Source organism: Mus musculus, chromosome 16 (genome assembly GCF_000001635.26).
Source record: "Mus musculus strain C57BL/6J chromosome 16, GRCm38.p6 C57BL/6J".
NCBI classification, from domain to species: domain Eukaryota; kingdom Metazoa; phylum Chordata; class Mammalia; order Rodentia; family Muridae; genus Mus; species Mus musculus.
In genome coordinates this window covers 25,821,615-25,847,836 of record NC_000082.6, presented here as the reverse complement: position 1 = coordinate 25,847,836, position 26,222 = coordinate 25,821,615, and the positions used below count along the sequence as shown (strand labels likewise).

The following is a 26,222-nucleotide window of genomic DNA, read 5'->3' as shown; positions in this document are numbered from 1 at the left end:
TTGGAAAGCAAAAACCAACATATTTACTCATGACATACACCAGAAATAAATTATAACTGTAATTGAGGGTGAGACAAAAATGTGATCAAACTTGAATCCTGAAGTGTTTTCATAGTTCAAAATCTAAGAAGGCATTGAGAAGACCTGAGAACTGTTAACATGTCTCATGGTTGTAGCTTTGTGAGAACTTCAATATAGGCCTCTGAGCCCTAAGTGTATGTGTTCAGCCTTCTATCATGCCCTCCCTTCTCCCTCCCTCCTTCCTCTACCTGCCTCTCAGCTGTTTTCAGTAGATCAATAACATTCTCTGACTAAATTCAGGGGGAAAATTGGATTAACTCCTACAAGGGTGTAGTTGCTAATTTCAGTTTTTCATCCATATCCTGAACTTGAGATAGACATATACATCCTTGAGGATTGCTGCAAGAGCATAAAAAATTGAGATCCATACCTTTTAATGAACTGCAATGGTTACCCCACCCACCCACCCACCCCCAAAAAATCCTCACCCCTTCCAGTATGATAAAAACTGGGAACAGGATCATAAGACAGACTAGACAACTGGAGGTATGTTTGGTGAGCAGAATACACTCAACTAACACAGAACCGATGCACAGTATAATGGCTTTGACAAGCCTTCAGATGGACACAGGAGTTCCATAATTACCTCTGAAATACATATATTTCTTCTCATTTGCTATTGAAGTGAACCGACCGAGAGTGCACACTTTAGAGAAATTCTCAAGACTTTCAAAAAGCTAAGTTCTATCCCCCTTTCCCAAGCCACAAATCTCTGACCCTGACCTGCCCAAGGCACAGCACAGGTATGCCATCCTGGGAGACTTTTGCCAGGTGACATTATGCAGAGTTGAATCTGGGTCTTCTATCTAAGGTAAAGATAACATTATCACCTGCAGCCATCTGGATGTACAGAAGGAGAGAGATCTTTGCCACACAGTGCTTGTCCTAGTGTCAACCATAGGAGGAAGCACGGTCGGTCGGTGTGGGAGCAAGCTGCCATCTCATCATATTGATACTGCTCGGTCAGAAAGCAGAACCATTGTTTGAATGACGTAACACATTTGTAAACCAAATTCCTAGAGATTCATTTTGACTTAGGTTTAGCCACTATTCTGACTAGGGTGGGGTGATAGGTTCATGGGATGAATCTGAGCATTAAAAAAAAAAAAAAAAAGTAGAGAAAGAAAGGAAAACATCAGTAGGCTGAATACCACATGTGGGAAGAACCTAACTGATAATTAGGTACTATGTGGACCAGTATTATGTAAGTGTCTGAGAGGTCAGGGAGGAGGGGGCAAGGGAAAGACTTCACACACTGCCCTTTACCTGCAACGTCTCTCAGCAGCTAATCATCACATTACTTCCTATTTCTTTCCAGTTCATCTGAGATGGCAACATGCTTCATCTTGTCCACTTTGTCTGCATGCTTTCTAAACTCCATATTCTAGTTAGCTCTGGCAGCTAAAAGCACAACCTTGGCTATACCATGGAAATAAAAGTATACTCAATGACTTCAGAAGTAATAGGGAAACAACAAAGTAAGCTAGAAACAGCAGTTACTCCATGCCGAGTTGAGCATGATAATATGTGACATTCCAGCTGTTTGAGAATCTATGGCTGGAGGATTGCGCATGACCAATTTTGAGAGCATAGTAGGACCCTATTTTGGAAGGAAGCAGGACAAAGAAAGGAGAAAGGGAAAAAGGCAATAAAGAAAAGGAGGAAGGAGGGGGGAAGGAAACAGTAAGAAGCTTATGGATAGAGGAAGAAGGAAGTGAGATGGAAGAAAGGAAGGAGGGAGGGAGGGAGGGAGGAGATTTAAGGAACTCCATAGATGCATCGTTTGCATTAAACACTTACAATATCTTACTGGTATTATTTCCTAGAAAGGAAGGGAGCCGGGAGGCTGTACAGTGTGGAGGGACTATGAGGTATCAAAAGACTCAAGAATAAAACAAGAAAGCAAATCAAAGGTCATTTTGTGGCCATAGTGAAATGCTGCCTCTGGCTGCAGGGCACAGTGTTTAAGTAGAAGGCCAGCACACTGTCACGGACACAGTGCTCACACAGGTGGGGCTGCTGGCCCTGCTTTGATGCATAGGTTACATAACTCTTTCTTAAAGAAATGAGGGAAATGCCTGCCAGCACAGCAGGGCTGTTATGGGGATTCAACATGGCCATATTTGTGTGTGTGTTTGGAAACTCTAAGGCATTTTATAAACAGAATGTGATTGTCATTAGTAACTCAGAATGGAGCCTGAAAAGGAACATTGCCCAAAAGGTGACAGACTTAGAAGTCAATGTACAAGGTGCCTTCCATCAGCTAGAATCAGAGACGTGGTAGATGGATTTTTTTTGCTTATGTTAGACAATTGAGAGAAAAATATCTAAAAGCAATGAGGACTATTCACAAGAGCTGGATCAGTGGCAGCCATAAGGAGGGCTTGTTGTGAGACAGGCACACTGAGAACAAATCAGTAAAATGAAGTCAGCAAGGGCCCAAGAGCTAAGTGTCTAGATCATGGAACAAAAGATATAGCTAACCCTGTCAGAAACGTCTATTTATCACAAGGAAAAAATCCTCTCCAATTTCTAGAAGAGTTCTACCTTCTAGACGGCAACTTTGTATAGCACTCTCAGGTGTCTGGCAATTTCACTTCTCTTCCTACAAACTACCATTAAGATTCCTGACAATCCTCACCTTCCTCCAACACTGTGAACATTCCCCAATGGATGGAAAAATCTTTTACTCTGAAAATTGCTGTTCCTTGGCTTCCTAGGTTGTACATATGCAGTTGATCCATTGTCTTATATCTTAAGCAAAAGGATCTTTTCTCTCAATGTTGGCATTTCCTTAATGTGGGATATGGGCATACAAAGGGCAAGATGTCTTGAAAGTCCTGAACGCCCTTGAGAATAGACAACTCTGCAGTCAATCCAAAGGGTCAGACCTCCGGAGTGGCTTCCAATACAGACCCAGTAGCAGGGACATCAGATCAAGAATCTGAATCTTTCTTAACTTGGGTATACAGAGTGTCTCGTCATTGTCTGAACCCAGCTTTGCCCTAGTGTAGGCAAGAAGCCCTGGGAAGTCAGGGATTGCACACACAGGAAGACCAGACTGGAGCTCTATTGTTCTATATATGATGCCCAAGGCACTAGAGCTGGGAATACACATACCACAGGGAATTCTTCCATTTGAGTTATCTCGCTGGCTACCAGATTCCTTTCCAATATGGATGCCAGGAAAAACAAAACAAAACAAAGTATAAGATACTTATTCCTGAGTCAGAGGACTAAGGGGAGGGATCTGAGATTGTTGTACAAAGCCTTCAAAACTTACAATTTACTCTCTCCCTATCCCTTTAGTTCTGTAGCATTCTTGTTTTGTTTGGTTTTGCTCAAATCTAATACACTGTACATCTCTTTTCCAGTGCACAAATTGTTCAAGTTTATGGTCTTAATGAGCATCTAGAAGAACATGACATACAGGCTGAGCAACCCACTGCCCACTGTCCTTTAGAAACAGCACCATGGCCACACACAGCACAATTCAAAGAGCACAGAGTAGAAGCGCTCATTTTTCCCCCATAATTTTCAATCGAAATTCCTCTTGGGAAATTCCAGAGTTATGCTTTATTAGAACAAGGGACAAACCCACCAGCTGAAATGTTTTGAAGGTGAGAGCTTCGCCCTGAGTAGCAGAGGGCAAACACAAGGCTCTATTTCCCAAGCAGTGCCTTAATGACTGCCTCCCCCCACCACCACCAAGTCTCTTGTCCCAAAACTGAAAAGGGGGGAAAAGAAATCAAAGCTTTGCCAGAGCCAGTAAAGCACAGCGCCTCAGTGAGTAATTTTCCTGTTTACTTCAAACACTTTTTTCCCAAACTCCGTCCAGGGCAAGTCTGATCAGGTAAGGCTTTGGAACAGGTAAAAGCATCCCCAATTTCTACGTAAACGCTGCAGGCCATGGGGCAGAGACAAGTCTCAACTGAACACTCCACGGTAGTCAAGCTTCCCGGCGCCTCTGGTCTTGTCTCTCTCATACCTGACAAGCAGCGTCATGTCTCCCTGCCTTCAGACTCTGCTTTATATGCAACGCACACGCAGGTTCACACGTACACACACACACACACACACACACACACACACACACACACACAGACGCATGTGCACACATACGCACATACACAGACACGTACACACACACAAATCACTATTTTTCTTGAGTTTACTTATACATGAATAGCTAGGTACATTGGGACCAATCTGTCTTAATAGCAATTATCTTTCTTGAATATCTTTCAAAATAAAAATTTCTCCTCTGAACTCATTCTTCATGGCAGAAAGCCCAGCTGTTTCTCGCTGGTAGAGGCTTCGGCTTTCAAATTCAGTGGTGGAGAGGTATGACTCCTTTTATTTTCTTACACAAATAATTATCAATAACAACACGATTTTAAGATCTGCCCTTATGCAAATACATCTCCTATATAGTATGTGTTTTCCTTCTAAATCAGAGAGAGAGAACGAGAGAGAGAGAATGAGAGAGAGACAGAGACAGAATTGCTACCCACAATGGAAGATTAATTGTAGTGTGGTCTACCTCCAAGGAAGGAGGAAGTGGGAGTTAAGAGTTTAGTCTTAGATCTATTTTGTCAACGTGGACAGATTTCTGGGTTTTCTGGAGTTTGTTCTCAACCCATAGGCAGGGCGTTACGGGGCAAATGCCTTTGTCAGACAGAACTGACTTCTGCTGTGCACACTGCTTCGTGTTCCTCAGGTAGGAGGTGGCAACTGGCTACTGAGGTGCTGTGCTCATATAGCTCTGCACTCACTCACACATGTGCCTGGCAGCTTTCGAGCTGAGAGCACGGTGGGTTTGCACACCAGGGGACGAGCCTGGTCTAGATGCAAGGCATGCTGTGTCTCTACTCCATTTCTTTCCTGATATGATGACTCTCTTAACTCCTATTCTCCCTCACCACACATAACTCCTTCTATGTGGAATGCTAAAACGGTAAGAAAATTAAGAAAGTAGCAGGGCAGCCTTAGACTATAGTGAAGCTCATCTTACTTCCTAACCTCGGGGTTTGAGACAAAGTAAAGGAACCCGGTAAAAGGCTCAACCTGGGAAGACCTGGTATAGACTCCACTCCTGACCTCTTTATCTCATAATAAGTCACTGGAGAGGCATAAATGGAGCTCCACAACAGTTACTACATGGGAAATGATGGAAGTCAGAATGCTAGAAGAAGCAAAAAAAAAAAAAAAAAAAAAAAACGTTCAAGGCTATTCGCCTTTGGACTTCACCATAGCTTTGTATTTTGCCAGTGACTTTGAGGCAAAGAAGATAAGTATCCCTGGTAACCGGGGACTTGGCTTCCCTAGCTCGGAGAAGTTTTGCAGGAGCCAGTCACAGCAATGTGAGATGCGTTATGCACTCTCTGGCTCGATGTTCAGCAAGTGCTGATTACTGTTGTGTCGTCATCATCCAAATCTCAGAGTTGCCCATAAGCTGTACAACCCTTACTGTATTAATAGAGAGAGAGAGACAGCCATATTGTCTGCTAGAAGTCAAATCCATGCTGTGTGCTTCTTATTAGGAAATGGAAGGGGAAAAGATCTCACTCTCTTAGCTTTTCTAGCTGTGCTGATACTGAAATATTTGGTTCAAGCCAATGAGCTACAGCTTTATAGCCAAGCTATACTCAGGCTACTTTATCCTAATGCAGCCCACCAAGATGGCCCTGAGCGACCTTCTTAGATTTAGGATTTTGAATCCAATGACATTCAATGCCATCTTCTAGTACCTGAGGCTGGCTCACTATAACTGAGCCCAGAGGAGAAATGTCTCTGAAAACTTACATGTTTTCTGTTTGCCGGGTACCAGGAAAATCCAATGGGACAAAAGAAAATAGAACATTCTCATAGCACAAAAAATTCCAGGCCAACAGTTATAATGCCGACCCAATGTTTTATGAATGGAAACTCATTGCTTTTCAGCCAAAGGTTCTTTCTTTTATTACAGCACTCCTACAATAAGGTTACAAGATTGGCAACATGGGGTGGGGGATCAAACAGTATCAGTTGGAAACAGCTTCGCACCTCAATACAAAATACATGCCTGGTAAGAAAACCAGAATCCTGTAGCCTGTAGAATCGGATTGATACTCTACTTATGCACTGCAGACTGCATATCCTCAACAGGAGAGCAGCAGTGCCAATGCCAAGGACAGAGTGTTTAAAGGTCAGATGACACCATTGAACTGAAAGCAAGCTAATGGTGATACATGGCAGCCTGCATGAGGAAGAACCTACTGAGCTCAAATCAGACAAAATGTCAGCAAAGAGAAGGTGGCAGCCGACCCAAAGTCACAACATGAACTGAGAAGTCTTTGCATGATTCTCAGGAAGAGAGAATTTGTTTTCTTTAAGAATGAGACCCCTGGCATGTTGAGCATGCTCCAGGACAGGCCCGACACCCAAGAGTACTTAGGGCATACAACCTGGACTTAATTTTTTAAAACAGAACTTGAAGTTGAGTGGGCAGGGAAGTAGGGTGGATTGGGGAAGAGTTTCAGGTGTTGTATATGACCAAAACAATTATATGAAAATGCTAAATAATTAACAAAAACATTATTATAAAATATACAAATAAAACAATTACTTAAAAGCAATGCAATAAAGAGAATCGGGAGACTTTCTGCTTATTTAATATCAATACTTATATTTTTACCAGTTGCATAGAAAATGATCAATTCAACTGGAAGAACTTTAAGGCACAGAAAGCTCTTAGGACTCATGAAATCTTGAGCAATAGATCGAAACAACTATTCTCGGCTCCACATCCAAACCACAGGGTTTGCGCTTTTGTAGTGGCACTCCCAGTGGTGCTGCATGTCAGAGGAGAATATATATATATATATATATATATATATATATATATATATATATATATGTGTGTGTGTGTGTGTGTGTGTGTGTGTGTGTGTGTGTGTATTCTTTAAAGGTGGGAAGGAATATATATATATAAGGGAATATATATATTCCTTCCAACCTTTAAAGCCATAAAAGAATTTATCTTTTTTATTCTATATAATATATTTTCTTTTATTACTCCTCTAGGTTTTTCAATTCAGTGACAAAACACTAAATTTCTAAATAGAGATTTTATTTCATTCATCTTTTACTCAGGTGATGGGAACAATGAAAAACAGCAGCATTGAGAAGATTTCCCCTGCACCTGGGCATGGTGGCTCACACTGATCTCTCAGTATTGCGGATGCCAAGGCAAGGAGACCTCAAGTTCAAGGCACAACTCTGCTGCATAGGAAGATTCTATCTCACAAAGCAAAACCAACAAAACCCATGGATATTATGCCCTCCTTCCTCTTTCTCTCACAGTATATGTCTTTGACACACCTGAAAGGTTTTCACACTAACAGTACACACACTGATAACCAGCTAACTTCCAGAAGTCAGGTCTGTACAGTAATATCTGCTCTTAAGCTTCATCGAGAAACCACATGGCATGATAAAACATTGAGGATAATTTCTGCGTTGTTTTCCAAATCCACTTGCTACCAGTGCTGTGTATCACAAACTGTAACAGACTACCACAAGACTAGCTCTTGACTACAGTTTTGAAAGATCTAGCTTTATAGAAAACCAGGTCCTTCCAGTCAAATCTAAATGCCAAGCTCTAGCCTTGCCTCCACTCTCCTTCAGTGACCATAGTTTAAGGACTCTTAACAAGCCCTCTCTCTCTGCCCCATATTCAATTTTAGTTCTAGGAAATGGCAGCTGGTCTTTCTCAGAACCTAAGAAAAGGAAGTCTGACAGTGGGGCTAACCTTAAATAACGCTGTAAATGAACAACACATGTTACCACATGGTAGATCTGTGAGGTCAGTTCACATATACTCCAGAAAATTAATATATCTTCATTGCAAGAAATTAAGGTTATAATTTGACTTGAAATTTCAAGAGTTAAAATGCTAATTATCTCAAGAGAACTTAAGAATGATTTAGAATCTTTGTAGCTGAATTTAGTTAGAAGTGAAAGGAAGTAATTTTCAGAAAAGCTTTCCTAAATACTCTTCAGGTTTAACTTTACAGTAACAGGGGGGCTCTTCTTGGGCTCTCATGGTCTTTCCCTTAACTGGGAAGTTGGCAGCTGGCGTCTAGCTTGTATCTAGAGTCTGAATCACAGAATATACACTTACAGTTCTAATATGCATTGAATTTACTATTAATTACAGCAGGCTCTCCATCAAAGACTCTAAAACAACATATCCTGGGAGCTAAAATGAGATGGCATTTGCTTAACTTCCTGAATCTTCTCTTTTGCTTCTTGGTTCCTTATCTTAGAGGTCTCTTTGAGTCCAGCTCCATAATTCACTCTGACAAAACTTCAGAATCCTTTTTTTTTTTTTTGGAAGTAGAAATACCAAGGCGAGTAGTTAATACTCTGTAAGACAGTCAGGGGATCTCTGTGCTCATCACACAGGAAAGGAGGTTTTATAACTTAGTTAACTGAACAACCATCAAAGATGACGGGTCAGAGGGTGGATGTGCTTGTCACTGCCGATTTTGAAAATGGTATGGCTGTGTGATAGCATGTGGCTTTGTTTTTATGAAGCCTAAAACTAAGAAAAAGTTGCTACTATTAGAGACAGTCTTTTCATGAAAAGATGAAAAGTGTTCATTCCAACTAAGGTAAAACCCAAAAAGAAGGTCAAAATCTTTACTCCAATTATTCCTTGCAAAACTAAGAAAACGGAAGCTCTGGCTGCCATAATAGGCCTGAATCTCTTTACAACATCCTTCCTCCTTCTTTCATGAACCATACTTCCTCTCAAATAACTCCAATGGCAGTTAAGCCACATATATATAGTCTGACTTTATTCTGCCAACTATATATACTTTTGGGCTCTGTATACAGCAACAAATAGCATAAATAGCCACGATTAATTGAAATGTAGAAATACCAAATATTTGAGGAATCTATCATTCTTCCTGTTTGCTAATATGGCCTTGGCAAGAAAGAATTCCAAAATATGTCTAAGAAACACTACACAGGTAGGAGTCAAAACCCCCATTGTGGAAGAGGGGGTCTGTCTGGGGGTCTGTCTCTGAAACACAAACTATAATTCCACCCTCACCTACACTCAGCACTTCTTGCTCTTGTCATGGTCTGAATTTGGGTAACATCCTACCCGATTTATCCCAATCTTCCTATCTCCAAGCAGCTGTCCTTAGTCATCTTCCTCTAATAGGATGTGTCATCTTCACCAATTACAGTTTTCCCCAGGCTTGCAAGATGGAGCTTAGTTCTTTGGGATAGTATCCCATGACTGCAGTTCCTTATTATTCTACCACTAAGGACTTCTTCCCACCTTCATATTCTTGATTCAAACACTTTCTCGTCCATGTATATGCAATTTGTCCCTATTCCTTGGTGTATAGGATGCACCCATGTCTCTATACCTTTATTTTCCCTCTAACTGGAAGTCTTATTTTTAATCATTATAATGTCCTGCACATCTCTTCAAGATCCAACAGTAAATATTGAATTCTCCTGACAACTAGATAAATCAATATTTTTATCATCGTTTGCTCCGACAAGAAATAGCAAACAAACATAGAGACTTATAGAGTGTACCGCTACCCAGATACAAGGACCAGATAGAGCTATTCTTTCTGTCCTCCTTAGCATGCATGTTGGAGAGTAGAATAGGAAGTGTTTGTCTACAGTTGATACTTCTAGTGAGTTTAAGAGGATAAGCAGAGTCTGCCTGAAAAACAAAGGTAATAGTGGCAAGAAGGACATTCCAGACAGATTAGAGCTCCTGTCACACTGAATTATAGCTAGCTTTATCAGTTCTTCAGGATTGACTGTGAGCCCTTTGAAGAAGGAAGGGCTAACTTATGTATTAATATGATTGCCCTACAGCAGCTAGCCCTCATAATAACTAGCTGATCTGTCAGGGACATGCTCAGTGGGCAGGCCCTGGACTATGGGTTTCCTACAGTGAACTCTCCATAACCTTCATGAGAGATTACTTCTGTCTGTCACAAATGGAAGTTGAATTGTAGTGTGGTCTGGTCACTTGCAGGACATTCTGTCTGTGTAGGATTTCGTTTTCAAGTATACCTTCTGGCCCTCAGGAAATGTCCTTTAAAACTAAGAGTTCTGTGAGCAATGCATCATATCTGCTGTGACTAGGAAAATGGGGCATCCAACTTTGCTTGTGTGCCCAGGCCAAATACTAGAACCTTTGACTTGACGAATGTTTTGAGGATCATTCAGATGTCTACCTGGGCAGGCCAGTCTGGGGGCTAATAATTGTGAAGTTTCTAAGAAGATACAACTTTAAAAACACTAAATGAACCTTTTAAAGGTCTTCCCATCTCCATTCTGTATACGGCATTATTTTAAAAAATGGTTGATAAGAAATGCTTTTTTTGCCTTTTTTCTTAGGGCACTTCACTTTTACCTGGACTTCACTAGACTTCTGTCCATACTGTGCTTTATTTATTTTCTTCAAATAAGAAATGCTTTTTTTGCCTTTTTTCTTAGGGCACTTCACTTTTACCTGGACTTCACTAGACTTCTGTCCATACTGTGCTTTATTTATTTTCTTCAAATAAAACTGCATATATTTTGGAATGACAGGAAATAAAAGCTATATAAAAAATATGTGCAGGTACTTCTAAGAATGACCCATATTTAAATATTCTGGTATTTGTAAAATTGTCTTTAAACTGTATATGAATAAAAGATCAATTCAATGTCTGGGTGCAGTCTTTTCTAAGAAGTGATACAATGCTTCCAATGATCTCCAAAGAAGAGAACAAAATTCACCATCGGTGCTTGCAACACCTGCAGGTAACTCAGACAATACAGAAAGACTGGAGTTGAGAAAGAAAAGAAAGTATAGTAATGCTAATTTGCCAGGAGGAAGTTTGAATCAGTCATCTCAGAACTACTTAATTTTAAACTTCCTTAGTATTTTCTTCACCCTTCTTTTTTCCTTTCTTCCTTCCTTCCTTTATTTTTTTCACTGGTAACTTATTTCTATCTTGACAGAAAGAAGCCAGGAGCAAGCTGGAGAAGACAGGGCAGAGTAGAGCAGGAGAGCACAAGCAAAGGAGAAAGGCATGCTTCCCTGGGAACACTAAGTATTCCCAAAGGAAGGATTCTCCTGTCCCCCCAGAACTGTGTGCTGAGAATGCAGAACTGTCATGCACCTAAAAAGGTCCATAAAATGTCTATTTAAGATGCTAAGGAAACTCCTCATAACATTCTCACAGGATATTTCCTTATCTGAAAGAAACAAAGGTCCTGGGAGGTAGGAACAATTAAAACTACCACTGCTTAATTGATTTTACCATAATTTAAACATATTCCCTTGTGCTGATGTCTCTCTCCCATCCTGACACATATTTTTTAAATCAAGTTTTCAGCAATACTTTAGTACTTTCAAGAGCAAAAGATCCAGGTAGTTTTTTTCATTCTACAAAATATACCTTATGACTAATTTAAAACTAGGAAAGTACAACATATGTATTGCATTTTGCTGATTAGTATATTTATGAATTAAGCATTCATTTCATATTTCATAATATGATAATTCAAAATTTCATATTGATGCTATCAATTTAGTGGGATGCCTCCCTAGTATTGAATAGTCAGTCTGATTCTAAACACTTCAATTTTGTTTCATATGGATAACCACCATTGCTTTGTATTGTTTAATGAAGCTGCCAGTACATATGCCGGTTATATAAGGAAATAATATGTGAAGAGGAATCCTCTAAAACCTTATAAATCATTTTAAGATTAGACGTGTTCTAACAGGCGCTTAGGCATAAACACGTCTTGGCCCCATCCCATACAGAATGGGCCGGCTCCAGATGTTCTCCTGCAAGCTATGTCTTGCCTAGTACAAGAACATTCATCTCCCAAACACATCATTTCACCCACTTTGCCTGAAGACACACACACACACACACCACCACCACCACCACCACCACCACCACCACCACCACCACCACCCAAATCACAGGATTTTTTATTACTACTTTCATTGACTCCTAAGGAAACTCTGATTTCTCTATATTTCAACAGAGAACAGAAACTGAGCATCTAATCTTTAAGATGTCCCTCTCTAGTGACAGGGAGATTTTCTTTAGCCTTCTACAAGCAAATGACAGTAGAGGAGTCTAACCGGTGCCCTTTGTGCTTTTCTTTGTAAAATACTTACAAAACCAGTGCCTGGCCCAGTGCTGACTCATAAACCTGGAGACATTAGCTCACGGCCATGATTCAGTTGTGAGAATTTTACTGAGCCTCTCCCCTTGCTGGGGCTCTAGAGGAGAGTCCGTCTCCAGCAGATATGGCTTGTGACCTAGGCACTGTTGTTAATGTTGCTGATCAAATACTGTGAACACACTGGCAGTAAGAACAGCTGTCTACATGAAGAAACTGACAGACTAAGGCTATCCACAGGATACCCCAGTTAGGTCCTCCAGTTAGAGTCCTCCAGATACCCCAGTTAGAGTCCTCCAGCAGGGCCTCCTATCTTCCACAATCTGTCATTCCAGTGATTCCAGGAGGAAAACAGCAGCTCTACCACTTAGACTACTCAAGTTCTCCCTTAGGAAGAAGAGAAAAGGCAGAAGGGAGTCAAGTTTGGAATATCTAACGGGATTTTCTTTTTCTTAAAAGTAGGTGCAGAGGAAGACAATGTTTTAGAAAGTTTTAAACTAAGTTGAACAAGAATCACTGCATTCGAGCAGCATCTCATACGTATGCCCCAGGAGGAAGCATGTGAGGTTCAGGTCACAAGTTAGGAAATGGCAAAGTTCACTTATAGCCTCTCCCTCTCAAGGCAGAGGCTACAGTTCACACGGACACCAACTTCCTAGTTTCTAAACCACTTAGACCTCATTATCTTGTGTGATCCTCGTGAAAACCCCAGAGGGGGAATTATCATTATCCTCATTTTAAAGATGAGGAAACTGAGGCACTAAGAGGGCAAAGTAATTTGCCTGGATCGTAGCTGGAGCTCGGCCGCTCACCACTGCTATACATCCGTTCTGTTGGGTGGGGGAGGAGGGCTGCTAGCCCACTAGCACCTTCTCTGACTCTCTGCTATTCTTTCCTTCCTTTCTGCCCAGCCTTAGAAATGGTGAGTTTGGCATTTTGTTCCTGCCTTCTCCCACCTCTCCTACCACAGAGAGTGAGCTCTGTCACAAGGGACTGCTAGGCCCCCACCACTGTGTGTTTGTGCAACGCCATCTTGACTTCACTTACCCAGTTTTCCGTGCTGGAGCACACAGTGTCTGGTGGGGTGGAATGGCACTGCCTAGGGGAAAGCACGCAGGCCCTGTGGTCTAACTTAGGTGTTGGAAAGGCTATTCCTGCATGATGGAACGCTTCATGATAGAAGTGAAAACTATTCCATGGAGTTACCTTCCAAACATAGATTCCAACGGCAGCTAGAGTTGGGCAAGTCGAACCTAAATTCTAACTCTACATCTATAATCCTTCCTAACAATGCTCAACACTCGGCAGAAGCTGCTCCATGTTATATTCAGTCTGTTAAAAAATCTACTGATAATATCATCCCCATATTGGGGAAGACGAAGCTAGGGAGACAGGGCTTTGCTTAGGACAAATAGATAAAGGTGAGATTTGACCCTGGCTTTGCCTAACCCACTAGCTGAATTCTGTCTGCTTCTTTACTTCCTTGTGATCCCAGGAGCCTTCTAAGCCTTTAGTAAAACACCAACTCTCCTTGGCAAGAGTGGGAAAACGGTGTACCAAATACAATATTTTAAATGTGCGGTCTTGCAAGACACAGATAGACCACAGAATCTTTCCCAGAGAGAGAGAGAGAGAGAGAGAGAGAGAGATTCAAGCAGTGTGCTGTTTGCTATCTGATGCTTCGCTTTAATTCCTCAGGGAACATAACTGGTTTTTTTTCTTTAATTTTAAATCAAGAGTTTATGAAAAGCACATCATTCAAAGCATTCCGTTTTCGGGTTCTGAAGTCTAAATTCCAGTGTCAAACACATTATGAAAGCAACAAATTAGGACTGAGTCCATAGCCTCCAGCCATATGCTCAACTGACAACTTCAAAACAAATTCTTAAGCCATTTTTTTTTTAAAGAAAATCTGTTAGCTTGGGAATGCTTCTAAGCAAGCTTTAGCAGGATATGAACTCTCTGTGCTCATATTACAGTGTGAGCAGCACCCGGGGTAAGCACCCTCATTCTAACTCCCCCTTTCCTGGTTTACTGTGTTCCAATGTTTCTTTTGTATGATGAGTGTCCCTACTTCATCTAATGCCAGTAACAAGACAGACAACAGTATCGCTCTGGCCGTCTCTTCTTTATGTGTATTCTCACTGACTCTAGAAGGGAGAGGCCACTGGAGTTACTGGATACTCGAAGCCAAGCAACATGTCTCCTAACTTCAAATCAAAATCCTATCAAACCAGGCTATGTTCTGAATTAGTGCAACAATACCCAGATGTTATGGGAAAAGAGGTTCTGCTTAAGGTGGCAACTCCATTCCTCTGGCCCCATAATCTTAGCTAACGTAAAGGCTAAAACAGGAGGGCCACTAGAGCATAGGAGCTTGTGGCCAGCCTACATAGCATATTAAAACACGGCCTCGGCACAATTCATCCCAATGAATTATAGCATTGAACCAATGGCCAGACTTCTCAAGAACAAAGAGTCTTAACCCTTTGATCGCACATCCGCTTTCTCTAAATTCAAGCTGATGCTGACTGAGATCTTCTTCTTGGAAATTTCAAGGCAAATTAAGAAAATATATAGTTAAGTTAGAGAAGTAGATAGGAATGCATATTTCTTCATTAAGACTAGCTGAACAATATTTTGAAAGAAATTCATTTCTCAAAAGGGAACAGACTTGCCGCGGGAGGTGGGGGTGGGGGAGTAGAATATGCCCTCTCTACTCCCTGTCTTTTTCTTTCCCCAAATAGCTCAATCAACTCTCCCAGGAAGAAAAGTGAAAGAAATAAGAAGTGTGTCCTCGTATCTGAATGCAAAGACACATAATAGACTGTCAAATGCAGTAATTAAAGATAGAAAGCAATTAGGTTGATTTTGCACATTCCATTTGAATTCATCTTGATCTCTTCCCCAAATTACAAGTGCACATCACAAACATAGACCATTAAAGCTGGCACTGCGTCTTAGCAAACATCAGCTAACAAACACAATGTGAGTTTTTCATACTTTGGTAGAAGGCTCTACTTAGGGGTTTCTAGTGAGACAGTCCACTTCCCCTCTCCCAGCCAGGCTGCTAATCCCAGGCTGCCTGAGATAATCACTACTCCTGCTAGTAAAGCTTGTTTGTGTTAGCATAACAACATGTATGTACTATCCAAAGGGGTGATACCGGTTAAAGCGAGCTTTGGAACAGTTAAATGTAAAAGGTTTTTGGTAAAGATCATTGAACATAGGAATGAAAAAGACTATTAAAGATTTGTTCAAGGAACTGTGTTCGTTCTCACAGCTAACTTCTGTGCAAAGTGAATAGTAGACATTTTGCTCTACTTTCCCCCATAGACCTGTGCTGGGGTAGTATAGCTCCAGATGGTCTCCTCTGCTGACTTCACGTTTTTTCAGTTTTCACATTTTGTGCTTTCTGTCCTCTCCTATTCTTACTGTTGAACACTGGAGCCCCTGTGTATTTTCAGACAGTCTTATTTTTTATGCTGACATCTGCAGTTGCTTCTTCGAGGTCATCACTTTGAGGCCTTTAAAGTACTAGCTGGCTTTTGTTACTACTGCTGCTGATGTTGTTTGTCTTGTTTTGTGTGATATTAGCCATCACAAGCAAGGACAATCTGCTTTGGCTACTACACCATTCTTCACAAAACCAGTTCTACTTACAGTTCTTTAGGCTTTATTCACAGCCTCTACTGTCAAACAGGTACCACCTTCCTGCCATCAGCCAAACCATGGGTTTGGTACTATGGGTTGGGTCAAGGAAGCCTAGTAGGAAGAATAGGGTTCCACATGTACTGCTCCAGTATCACTACATTAATGATTAACCTCTATATTTCCCATACTTGTATAGAAAAAGCTTTGCAGCTTAAAATGGTGGTTGCTGGGTAAGATATCCACCCTGGATTATTATCAGCTGCTTACACAAATCAATACCAATTTGCTTTTTGAGTAGAAAATTATCTGAGAAGCCTATAATTCCTATTGGTTATGCTACTCAGTGAGCTGATTCCCTTATCTAGACCTTGTCATTGCCTATAGAGTGTTAACAAAAACAAGTGATGGCTGAGTGTTCATTAAATTAAATGATGGTTCTCAGACACAGACTATAAGCATCTCTGAAATATGCTTTTGTAGCATCTACATTTAAAGGTGTAGACTTTAGGCTTTGAGTACTGGCAAACGTTAGATACAATCTGTTACCATGAGAGAGAAGAATAGGAGATTAAGAAGGACCAAAGTTATAATTCTTAGAAACTGGCAACCATATTTTGAAAAGACTGACTTGGGCAATATTAAAAACAGTTACTTGTCAACTATCTTCCTTCATTCGGAGGCAATGGAGTTACACAAAAGCACTTTAAAACAGCCAGTATTAATTTATACTTGTGTAATGTCTACACTGTCCAGGTATGAGAATAGGCAATAAAAAGAAAGCCTGCTTTGTGGTGTCGATTAGCTTGAAAGGGATCGGTTACTCTGCATACCATGGATAACTTCTCTAAGCACTTGTTTCAACTGCCAAAGTATCAGAGTAGTTCTCCCAGATTTCTTCTTCTCTGTGGGTCAATATGCTTTATCTTCACATAAACCATTCTAACATTTCCCAGAAGCCTCATCTGCTAGTTGCAGAGATTGTATAATGACTGAAGAGGTAAGTATAGTCAACAAACTTAGTTTGTGAAAATAAGCCTCAAGTCTAATACATTCTCTCGTCTTTCACTTTACCCTCTGTTCAAGGGATTAGAAGGCAAAGGACTAGAAGTCTCTCTGTATTCCAAGACTTTCTTATCTTTTAAAGACTGCTCTCATTTGGAAAGTAGGGTGTCAGGAGGGATAGTAGGGACCCATACCAATATATTTTCAAATTCAGTAAAAAAGAAAAAAAAAAGAAAAGGTTGTTTCTTATATGTAAAACCCTTAGTAATACAGTAAAAAACAAATCCACTCTACATACTGCATAAAAATCTAAACTGTTTGAAGATGATATTGAGAAAATAGGCTGTTTAAGTTACTCTAATGAGTGTAGAAAAATTCAACAACATCAAAATAGTAATTAAAATGTTTACTCTGATAAAGCTAGCCATAGGGAAGTCAAATAAAAATAACTTCTAATTTTGCTACAAGTTAAAGTTAACACATCTGTCAAGGAATATAAGGTAGTTAAGCAAACTCTAAGACTGTGAAAATCCTTTTGCTATTTTGTGTGAGTATAGGAGCTTATAGCAGCAATTCCTCTGCTTTTATGATATATTGTTAATCACAGATGCCATTTATTTGATGGTGATTACTTAGTCAGAACTGTAGTCCATAACTATGACATTGTTTGAATGAGAAAATGTGATTTTTCTCAAGAATACAAAACAGAGTAGAGGCAATTTACATTAATTTTAGAGCTTCATATTTACAAATATTCCCCAAATTAATACATGAGCTATAAAGGAAAGTAAATGAATGGGACTCAAAGAACAAGACAGAAGTGACTTGCAACCTTCAGTATTTCGAGTTCCAGAGGACCCCATGCCCTCTTCTGGCCTCCACAGGGACAAGGCAAGTGTATGATTCACAGACATTATGTAGGCAAAATGCCAATATGCGTAGATTAAATCTTTTTTCAAAGTACATTTTTTTCATTCAATATTATACCTAAGCACTTAAACATGCACAGTTTGTCTTTTCATGTCTTTGTAACTGAGTTGGAAAACTTCAGGAAAACTACCTGAATTGTAAACATGGGAATGCTGTAGTTCGAGAAGATAAATCTAAGCAACAGAAATCCAGAATGAGGTAATAACATGCTATGTTTTGAGAACAGAATCTCCCAGGCTCTCAAAGCACTTCATAAACCTTAATTACACCCCAAAGCCATCTTGCCAAGGAAATATTATAATACCCATTTAACAGATGGGCAGAAACAAAACCACCTGCCCCAGTTCGTCTTGCTTCTTAGTATTCCACAGTGGCCTGCTGACGGCCATGCTTTCCTTAAGAGGCTATGTTCTTCAGGGACCTGTCACGTGACTTCACAAGTCAACACGGAGCCTTCTACTGATCCTTGTTCTCATTATTTGCTAAAAAAAAAGACCCAAGAGGGGGGAAAAAAACACTAAACTTAAAAAGTACCAAAGGGAGAAGAACCTGTTTGACTAGGGGATTTGAGATTGAACATTTTCAGCATTAAGTCTACAGAAAACCTATGGAGACTCTGTTTCTCCTGATGCAAGGAAGTGGCAAGTGTTATGCTTGTTCATATGAACCTTCGATATAAATTCAGAGTAAATGAGATGGCTCACTCTGTTTCTAAAGGAAGAATCCCTCCTTAATTTAACACATTCTGTGTCATACGTGCTCACACACATACACACATAAAAATACAGAGATAAATGCTTGATCTTTCAAAAACATTAAATATATGTTCTCGAACTACTTTAAATTTTATTTTGAATTTCAGTTTGATGATAGGGTTAAGGACATTATTAAAAACCACGGGAAAGACACCAACTAAAATTATTCTCGTTGAGTACCACTGTGCCTAATTACAGGACTTCGTGGTCTAAAAACCACTCCACATATAGGACACATCACAAGGCTTAAAGAATCTAAGAGATACCATCCTAGTTTACAAACATTTCTTCTATGATGCAGGAAGAACAGAGGTGCTGGGCAGAAAAGTTACGTTATCTCAAATCTCCACGCATCCACCACTCCAGGAAGGTGGAAAGGGGGACACCCAGGGACTTGTGACAGTTATAAATCTCAGTTGGCTACTTCAAATAATATCATTAAATGAAGAATAAAACCACTACAAAACCAAAAAGGAGCAAAGAATCAATGAAAAACTAGGAAGTAATCAACGTAAATATGTTGATTGTTGTTGGCAAAAGTTCATGAGGCTTATTTAATGCAATTGCTTTAACTCATCCCATGAGAGGTGGTCCCTGAGTATCTTTCAGGAGGCGTGTGTCTGTCCTTCAGGAGATGGATGAGAGCTAGGGCACAGACTGTGCACTCAGTGGAAATGGTTCTCCAGGAGATGACAGGAACAAGAATGTTGAAAGTTTGTATATGGGAAAGTACCAACAGCAAATATCCCACAGTAAAGGGCACGTCCTCCAGGGTTGATTTTGAATACACATTCATTTTAAGGGATTTCTAGTGACCTTAATGATATAGTATGTTTTTCTTGAGTCATTAAAAAATTCTTCTGGTATTATTCTCTGTTTATGCATCAATTTTCAGGTGATCTTTCTTCCAGAAGATGCTGTATGTGCCAATTAAAAATAAACTATCAGTTAGTAAGCTGAGAAAATTGATTTGAAGCCCGTTAAACCTCACTGCCCACTTCTGATTATAGCTTTGGCTAATTTTAGTGTTAAGGCACAGGAATTCCATAAATTCTCTAATGATAAGAGTGAAAACAAATAAAATACTTTATTCAAGTATAGAACACTGCATATAATAATTTTATAAGATAAAATTTTTAAGATATGAGAAAGCAGAAAGAAAAATTCTATAAGAAAAAATAATAAACTATACACTTTCAATGGTATATGTATATGGTCTATGTCAATGACTTGGTTACATGTAACAAAATTTCAATGTCTATTTCCTGTAAAAGAGACAATGAATTATTACTTAATGAAATAGAGCTGACAGTAACTGATACTTTCTACCTTAGGGACTGCAGGTATTTATTTTACTCCAACTTCAAATAATATTCCATTGTCTCTGTCAGTACATTACACAGGATGAAAACTTAGCCTGTTATTTTGTTTGGCTTATAGTATTTTACTATATTTTAAAAGAAGATGTCACTATCATTTAAAGATCTGGAGGTGTTACATGCAAATCAGAGTTTCTAGTTTCTCTTTAATTGTTTAATAACAGGTCTTGCTTCCCTTAAGACAGGAGGCTAGGACTGTAAGGTAGGGACCCTGCAGGCATGCTTGTCAACCCATTTCCATACAGTATTTGCTGTTGACTTCCTTGCACCAATATGTCTGAGCTTTCTACTCTAGTGTAGCCAATCGTTAGTCAAATAGTCTGTTGAAATTGAAGCTTCAGGGGTCTGACTTCTGACCTTGGAAAGCCTACACTGGTGGATTCTCAAGATTTTCTTCACATTGGCCCACCATTCCAGGGAAGTAGAGCAACAACAACATACTCATTGGCTAGTGATCCCTACAAAGCTTGGTTGGCCACTATGAGTAATAACTAAGAAAGGAGGAGAAAGACAAGAGGACAACACATAGAGAAGACAGAGAAGAATGGGTGGAGATTTAGGGGTGGGAAGAAAAGAAAGAATAGAAGGATAGAGAAAAACACAGATTCTTTTTGTAGTGTAAAAGCGATAATTTGAAAATTATTTCTGTTGGATCAATGGTCCTTATAATACTCAGACTCAATAGATCAACATTAATTGTCTTGAAAGAAACTCCATGCTTTAGCCTACAAATCACTAAGAAGAAAGTAGGAGTGTGATAAACATCAGATTAGATGAACTCAGACTCAGCTAAATGGCTGAATAATTATGCTCTGGACTGAGGAACATCTCTTCTGTAGCATGCCTGTCTAGGGATGTGTGTAAATCCAAACCCCAAAGGCAGTCACTGTAACCATCATTGAGAGTCACCAAGCATGTTATTTGAGACATTCTTACTTAGTACTCTGTGTTCTAAGAAATAGCTTGGGTAACTCATTAGCGTGTTTGATGTACAGAAAGATGCGTTTATATGTATCTCAGGTAATTTACAGAACAGCTATGCCAAGAACTAAAAATAACCTTGTTATAGGCTACCAATTTCTCTCTTTTCCTTCAGCAATAAAATCTAACTGTCATTAACTGAGACTACACTAAGGCCAAATTAAGGCTTAAATTGTGTGTGTGTGTGTGTGTGTGTGTGTGTGTGTGTGTGTGTGTAAAAGAGAAAGACAGAGATAGAAAGACAGAGAGAGACAAAAAGGCATAGAAACAGAGAGGAGAGAAAGAGACAGACAGCAAAATACAGAGACAGAGACATAGACAGAGTGTGTTAGAAATTGAACCCAGAATCTTGTATGCGAACACTATACTTCAACACTGAGCCATGACCTGAGCCTAGAAATATTTTCTTTATGAGAAGAATCTGCAAATCACAGACAACGACAACGTGGAGAAGTTTATCATGTCCTTTGAAGGGCTAGCCATAAGAGTCTGAATTCCAGAGGACCATGCAATTGGCTGGCTTGCATTTGATTTCTGCAGAGCTGGCAGCCTTTCTCTCAAAGTCTTACATTACAGGTAACCTGATGACAGGGAGTGGGCCACAGGCGCGCATCACAGCCTGCCTGGCTGCCTGTGAGACAGAGACTCAATTGCTAGGATCAATGGAACTCGCCAGGGAACGAGTTGTTCCCTTTTCAAACGACACCTCCCTAATCTCCCCACTGGCTCCAGGCAGATTCTTCAAAGCTCTGAACATAACTGGAACCTGGTATGATTAAGAAAAGCAAAGAAAGAAGGCTGTCTACAAACCATGGGCCAAGGTAGAAGGGCCAGGTCCACGAACAGCTCACAGTAAGTCTCAGAACCGGAGGATAAGGCTAAAAACATGCTACAAACAAGGCTTCCTGGTGTTTGTTAAGGACCCACCATGTGCCCATGTTGATCTAGTCTAGGTTGAGGTTTCTACCTAACAAAGCTTTGAAATCTATAAAGAGAGGAAGACACAAGAACCCAAATGATTCTTCACCCCAAGAGCAATGTCATGACCTTAGTCTGAATATAGTTCAGTCAAGCAAAAATAGAGAAGACCTAACCTGAGGTTGTTCACAGAGAACTCAATCTGCTTTTGTCGTGGACTGCTAAATAAGTGAGCAAATAAATAAATAATGTCACAGCTAGCAAAGGTGTGTGGCTAAGGTCAATAATCAGAGCCAGCCTGGGTCTGTGGATGGCAACCTCCTTGCTCCAGTCCAGTAGAAAACCAACCAACCAACAAACAAACAACCTTTGCCTTCAGAGGCAAGCTTCTTTCCCATTGTTCTTGGTTCTCATGGTAAACTCTCCCCTCTGATGAAACACTCCCCATCAGCAGCTATGGTTCTGTTTAATAGCCATCTAGCATTTAGATCTGTACATATGCCTCGCTATATGGAACTAGTGTGCTGCTACCAAGTGTTTTGGTGAGATCCATTAAGGGTTGACTCAAACTCAACAGCAAACTCTCCAGTAAGAAACATACATTGCTTCCCTAGCCACACAGAGAAGAAAGAAATAGCATCCTAATATATAAAGCAGAATTTAAAATGGAAAATAAGTGTCTTAAATGACTATGTTTTACAGCTAGAAAGGGCCCATGCCTGTGTTGGCAAGGTGAGGCTGCATCAGCTTGTGCATGCTGAAGAAGCAAGAAAACCAATAACAACTTGTGTTCAGGAAAGCCTGTTACCATGCTATGTCTCATACCTGTGTATTTGGATAGGGGAATAACATTATAGCTTTTAGTGAATGCAGTATGCACGTTAATATCTCAAAATCATTTAAAAAGTTAATGGAGACTTTTAAAAAAAATTACCACCTGCTATGTAACTTTACCTTCAGCAAAGCTACCATAGTTAGCAAATCAAAACCAAAAAAAAAAAAAAAAAAAAAAAAAAAAGGACTCAAATTCACCTGACAACTTCAGACTCAGCCAAATTAGAAATGATGATCAAGTGTGTGCCTGTGGCTAGCCTAGCACTAATAGGGTACATTTAGTCATCAGATACTCCTTAGAACAAAGTGCTGATATCCATACGTGTAAGCAAAGACAGTAAGGTTCCAAGAGGGTGAGTCTCAGGGCAAGTCCACACTGAATCAAGGGGTCACAGAGATGACATCTGCACTTGCCTTTCTTGATGTCTTTTAAGTACATTATTTCGAATGTCCTCTGCCTGCTGAGCCTCTTTTAAAACATTGGGCCATTCACAGATTATTAAGTGACAGGCCTCTCTAACTAGTGTCAATCTAATTGTGGAAAGCATAAAGTCTGAAACAAAACCTTAAACTTCTAGTTGAGAGGTGTGTGTGTGTGTGTGTGTGTGTGTGTGTGTGTGTGTGTGTTTGTGTGTGTGTATAAACTAGAGTAAGGGAACCTGTTGTCACACTTTGCTTTATTTTGTTGGAAGTTGTTCAAATCATATACCTTTCCAGCACTAGCGCCATTGTCACCTTAGCTATTTAGAGCAGAAGTGAAGGTGCCTGTCCCTGGGCTCCAAGCATTTTTTTATATGCTGATACTATTTCAAGAGTAAAACCAGAAGACTCTAGAGGAAGAGCATCATGATGACAGGTGATACAGAGGCTCAAAGAAACAAACTAAAGCAAACCAATCAACTTCTTCGTATAGAGTTACCAGCAGGACTAGGTAGCTACGTCATCTACTTCCAGTTTGTGGGAAGACCCAAGATGTAACATCTTGTTTAAAGTAAATTTCTTTAAATGCAAAGATGCCTGGTAAGTAAATGCCCATTTCCCAGGTGGACATCAACATATTAGAAGCCAGTTCTATAGGACACAGCGGCATCAGGATATTAGAGACTAGCTCTGTACAGAACAGGCCTACTTCAGTGTGCCTCTACCTTTTGTCAGAAAGAGTGACAGACTAGAGGGCATAGGGAGGATATTCTCAGGAGTGAGGGTCCTTGGGCATGGCTTATCTTGTCTATTTATTGAGGTTTCCCATTTTTAAATCTGGAGGTAAAGGACTTAGTTACCAGGCACAACTAAGATACTTAAGTAACTTTTCTTTAAAATGCAAAACCTGTGTATGAATTTAAGAATATGTCAGGTGGTGGCGGCACACACCATTAATCCCAGCACTTGGGAGGCAGAGGCAGGCGGATCTCTGAGTTCGAGGCCAGCCTGGTCTACAAAGTGAGTTCCAGGACAGCCAGGGCTACACAGAGAAACCCTGTCTTGAAATAAACGAAAAAAAAAATATATATATCTATATATATAAATAATAAGATGCCGCTGTGTACAAAGCCTAAGATTCCTAATCAAAAAGTACTGTCTTCAAAGTTGATTGCTCCGGGTACCTGGATAAAGACTCCAGTGACCTAGATTTTGAAGAAATGCCAGTAGCCTTGAAATGATGCTACTTAAGAATAAATAAATTAATAAATATAATAAAACTATAACTAGTTGTGATATACTAGAGGGATCCTCATTCTATAGAGATTGTAGACAACTGCACAGCCAACCAAGAGATGTCAACTTGCCTGACAATCTCCACTTCTCCATGATAAGGCAGTGTGCTTGATGAGAACTCTGTCTGCTCTAAAGCTTTCTGTCCTGATTTTTAGTACTGCCACCTCACCTCTGACAACAGTAACTGTCACCATCTTCATCCTCTCCAAAGCTCCCAATGATGAAACTCCAGGTGACTGATGTGGCTTGGCTAAGGATACACTGACAATCATACTGCCACCTAAACTTTCTAGCTCTTATCCAGAACTTTGAAACCTAAATGCCCATATTCCTTCCACCCCCAATCTTGGGTTTCTGTTATTGCTATAGAATCAAGGATATTTTATTAGCATGTGTGTTCATATAATTTTCTTCCTGCCTAAACTATACTTTAAGCAGTGAACTCCAGTGCTTTTTTGTGAGATAATTTGTTTCTTGGAGAGAAGGTTCTCCATGGTTGATGGCTTGGTGTTGGGTTGAAAGTACAAGTGGGATTTTGGCTATTGGAGAAGACATATTGAGGGAAAGAGAGGAGAAGAAGACTGGTCTATTCTTCTAAGCATCAAGCTTCATTTTCACACTTCCTACATGACTTTAGAAGGGAATCAGTACTTCTTTGATAGTCTCTATTTGTCCTTTATCTCCTTAGACACGTGGACCCAGGACTTAGTAATCAATCAACTAATGTGTGATCCTGAGACTCGTGAGGTCACATGTCTTTGTAGAAGAGGCTGCTGTCATGGCGGGCAGCAGAAGATCACCAAGAAACTCTGTGTATTTGGAAATCTACTCAACTGCTTCATCCACCTTCAGGATTGTAAATACCAATGGGATGAATGATTGTGACAGAATTGACAAGCAAGACGTGGAGGGACGTTTACATTTTAAGCTGGTACTTGCATTCATAGTTGAAATATGAGCTATAACAGAGCTCCTTCTCCAACCACAAAGAGAGAACACTGAAGTAAATTTAATTTTTAGACAGTCTAGGGACTTTCTGATTGGAAATCCAGAAAGAGCAACAGCACACTCCAGTGAGGAGGTAGAAACTAGAAACACCCTAGTCCCACATCAGCAAGAGGATCATTTGGGTTAATCTGCATGTTCTCTAGCTTTTCTCACAGCAGGCGAGGGATACAAAACCATGCTACCTGCTAGTAAAATGAAAGAGACGAAAGGAAGGACAAGATACAAGATGATGCCAGAATGTGCATAAATGCATGCTATCCATAAACTCCATGGATAGATACTCTGTCAGGTGAAGCTGACAGTCAACTCGACACCATCTATAACAGTTGTTCTCACTATTCCTAATGCCTCGACCCTTTAATATAGTAGCTCAGGTTGTAATGACCCAACAACCATAAAATTACTTTTGTTGCTACTTCACAACTGTAATTTTGCTACTGTTGTGAATTATAATGTAAATATCTGATACGCAACACTGGTGAAAGAGTCATTTGACCCCCAAAGAGGTCAAAACCCACACATGGAGGACCACTGCTCTAGAAGGTAGAGGGAGATACTTTCTTGAGAGTAGGACTTGCTGAAGTAGCAAAGGACTAGCCACGCTCTAAAAACATTTTTTTAATAAAATAATGGTATTTAGAAGGATTTCCATAAACAGTCAATGATCTGATAAATATACACGGCACTATGGTTGGCATCCTTTGGATAAAACAGTTAAAACCAGCTCTTAGGCTTCTTCCATTATATGTGA

At 40.1% G+C, this 26,222-nt stretch overlaps 1 protein-coding gene across 11 annotated transcripts in view, besides 4 other annotated features; it reads right to left on the bottom strand.

Annotated features, from left to right (window-relative positions):
* Trp63 (transformation related protein 63) overlaps positions 1–26,222 on the bottom strand; it is a 208,326-nt gene that overhangs the window by 44,252 nt on the left and 137,852 nt on the right. The window lies entirely within an intron of this gene.
* Positions 1,927–13,957: an enhancer, noted in NCBI's record as "p63LRE construct containing C38 and C40". NCBI's record gives its function as "drives expression in epidermis" and the evidence as "EXISTENCE:transgenic organism evidence [ECO:0001131][PMID:25567987]".
* Positions 3,792–4,125: an enhancer, noted in NCBI's record as "C40 enhancer". NCBI's record gives its function as "drives expression in epithelia, apical ectodermal ridge of limb buds, mammary buds, whiskers, lower vibrissae, external genitalia, and keratinocytes" and the evidence as "EXISTENCE:transgenic organism evidence [ECO:0001131][PMID:16581802]".
* Positions 3,959–3,996: a protein binding site, noted in NCBI's record as "Ap2 site". NCBI's record gives the evidence for it as "EXISTENCE:protein binding evidence [ECO:0000024][PMID:16581802]".
* Positions 11,747–12,098: a transcriptional cis regulatory region, noted in NCBI's record as "C38 conserved region". NCBI's record gives its function as "may mediate response of C40 enhancer to calcium" and the evidence as "EXISTENCE:reporter gene assay evidence [ECO:0000049][PMID:25567987]".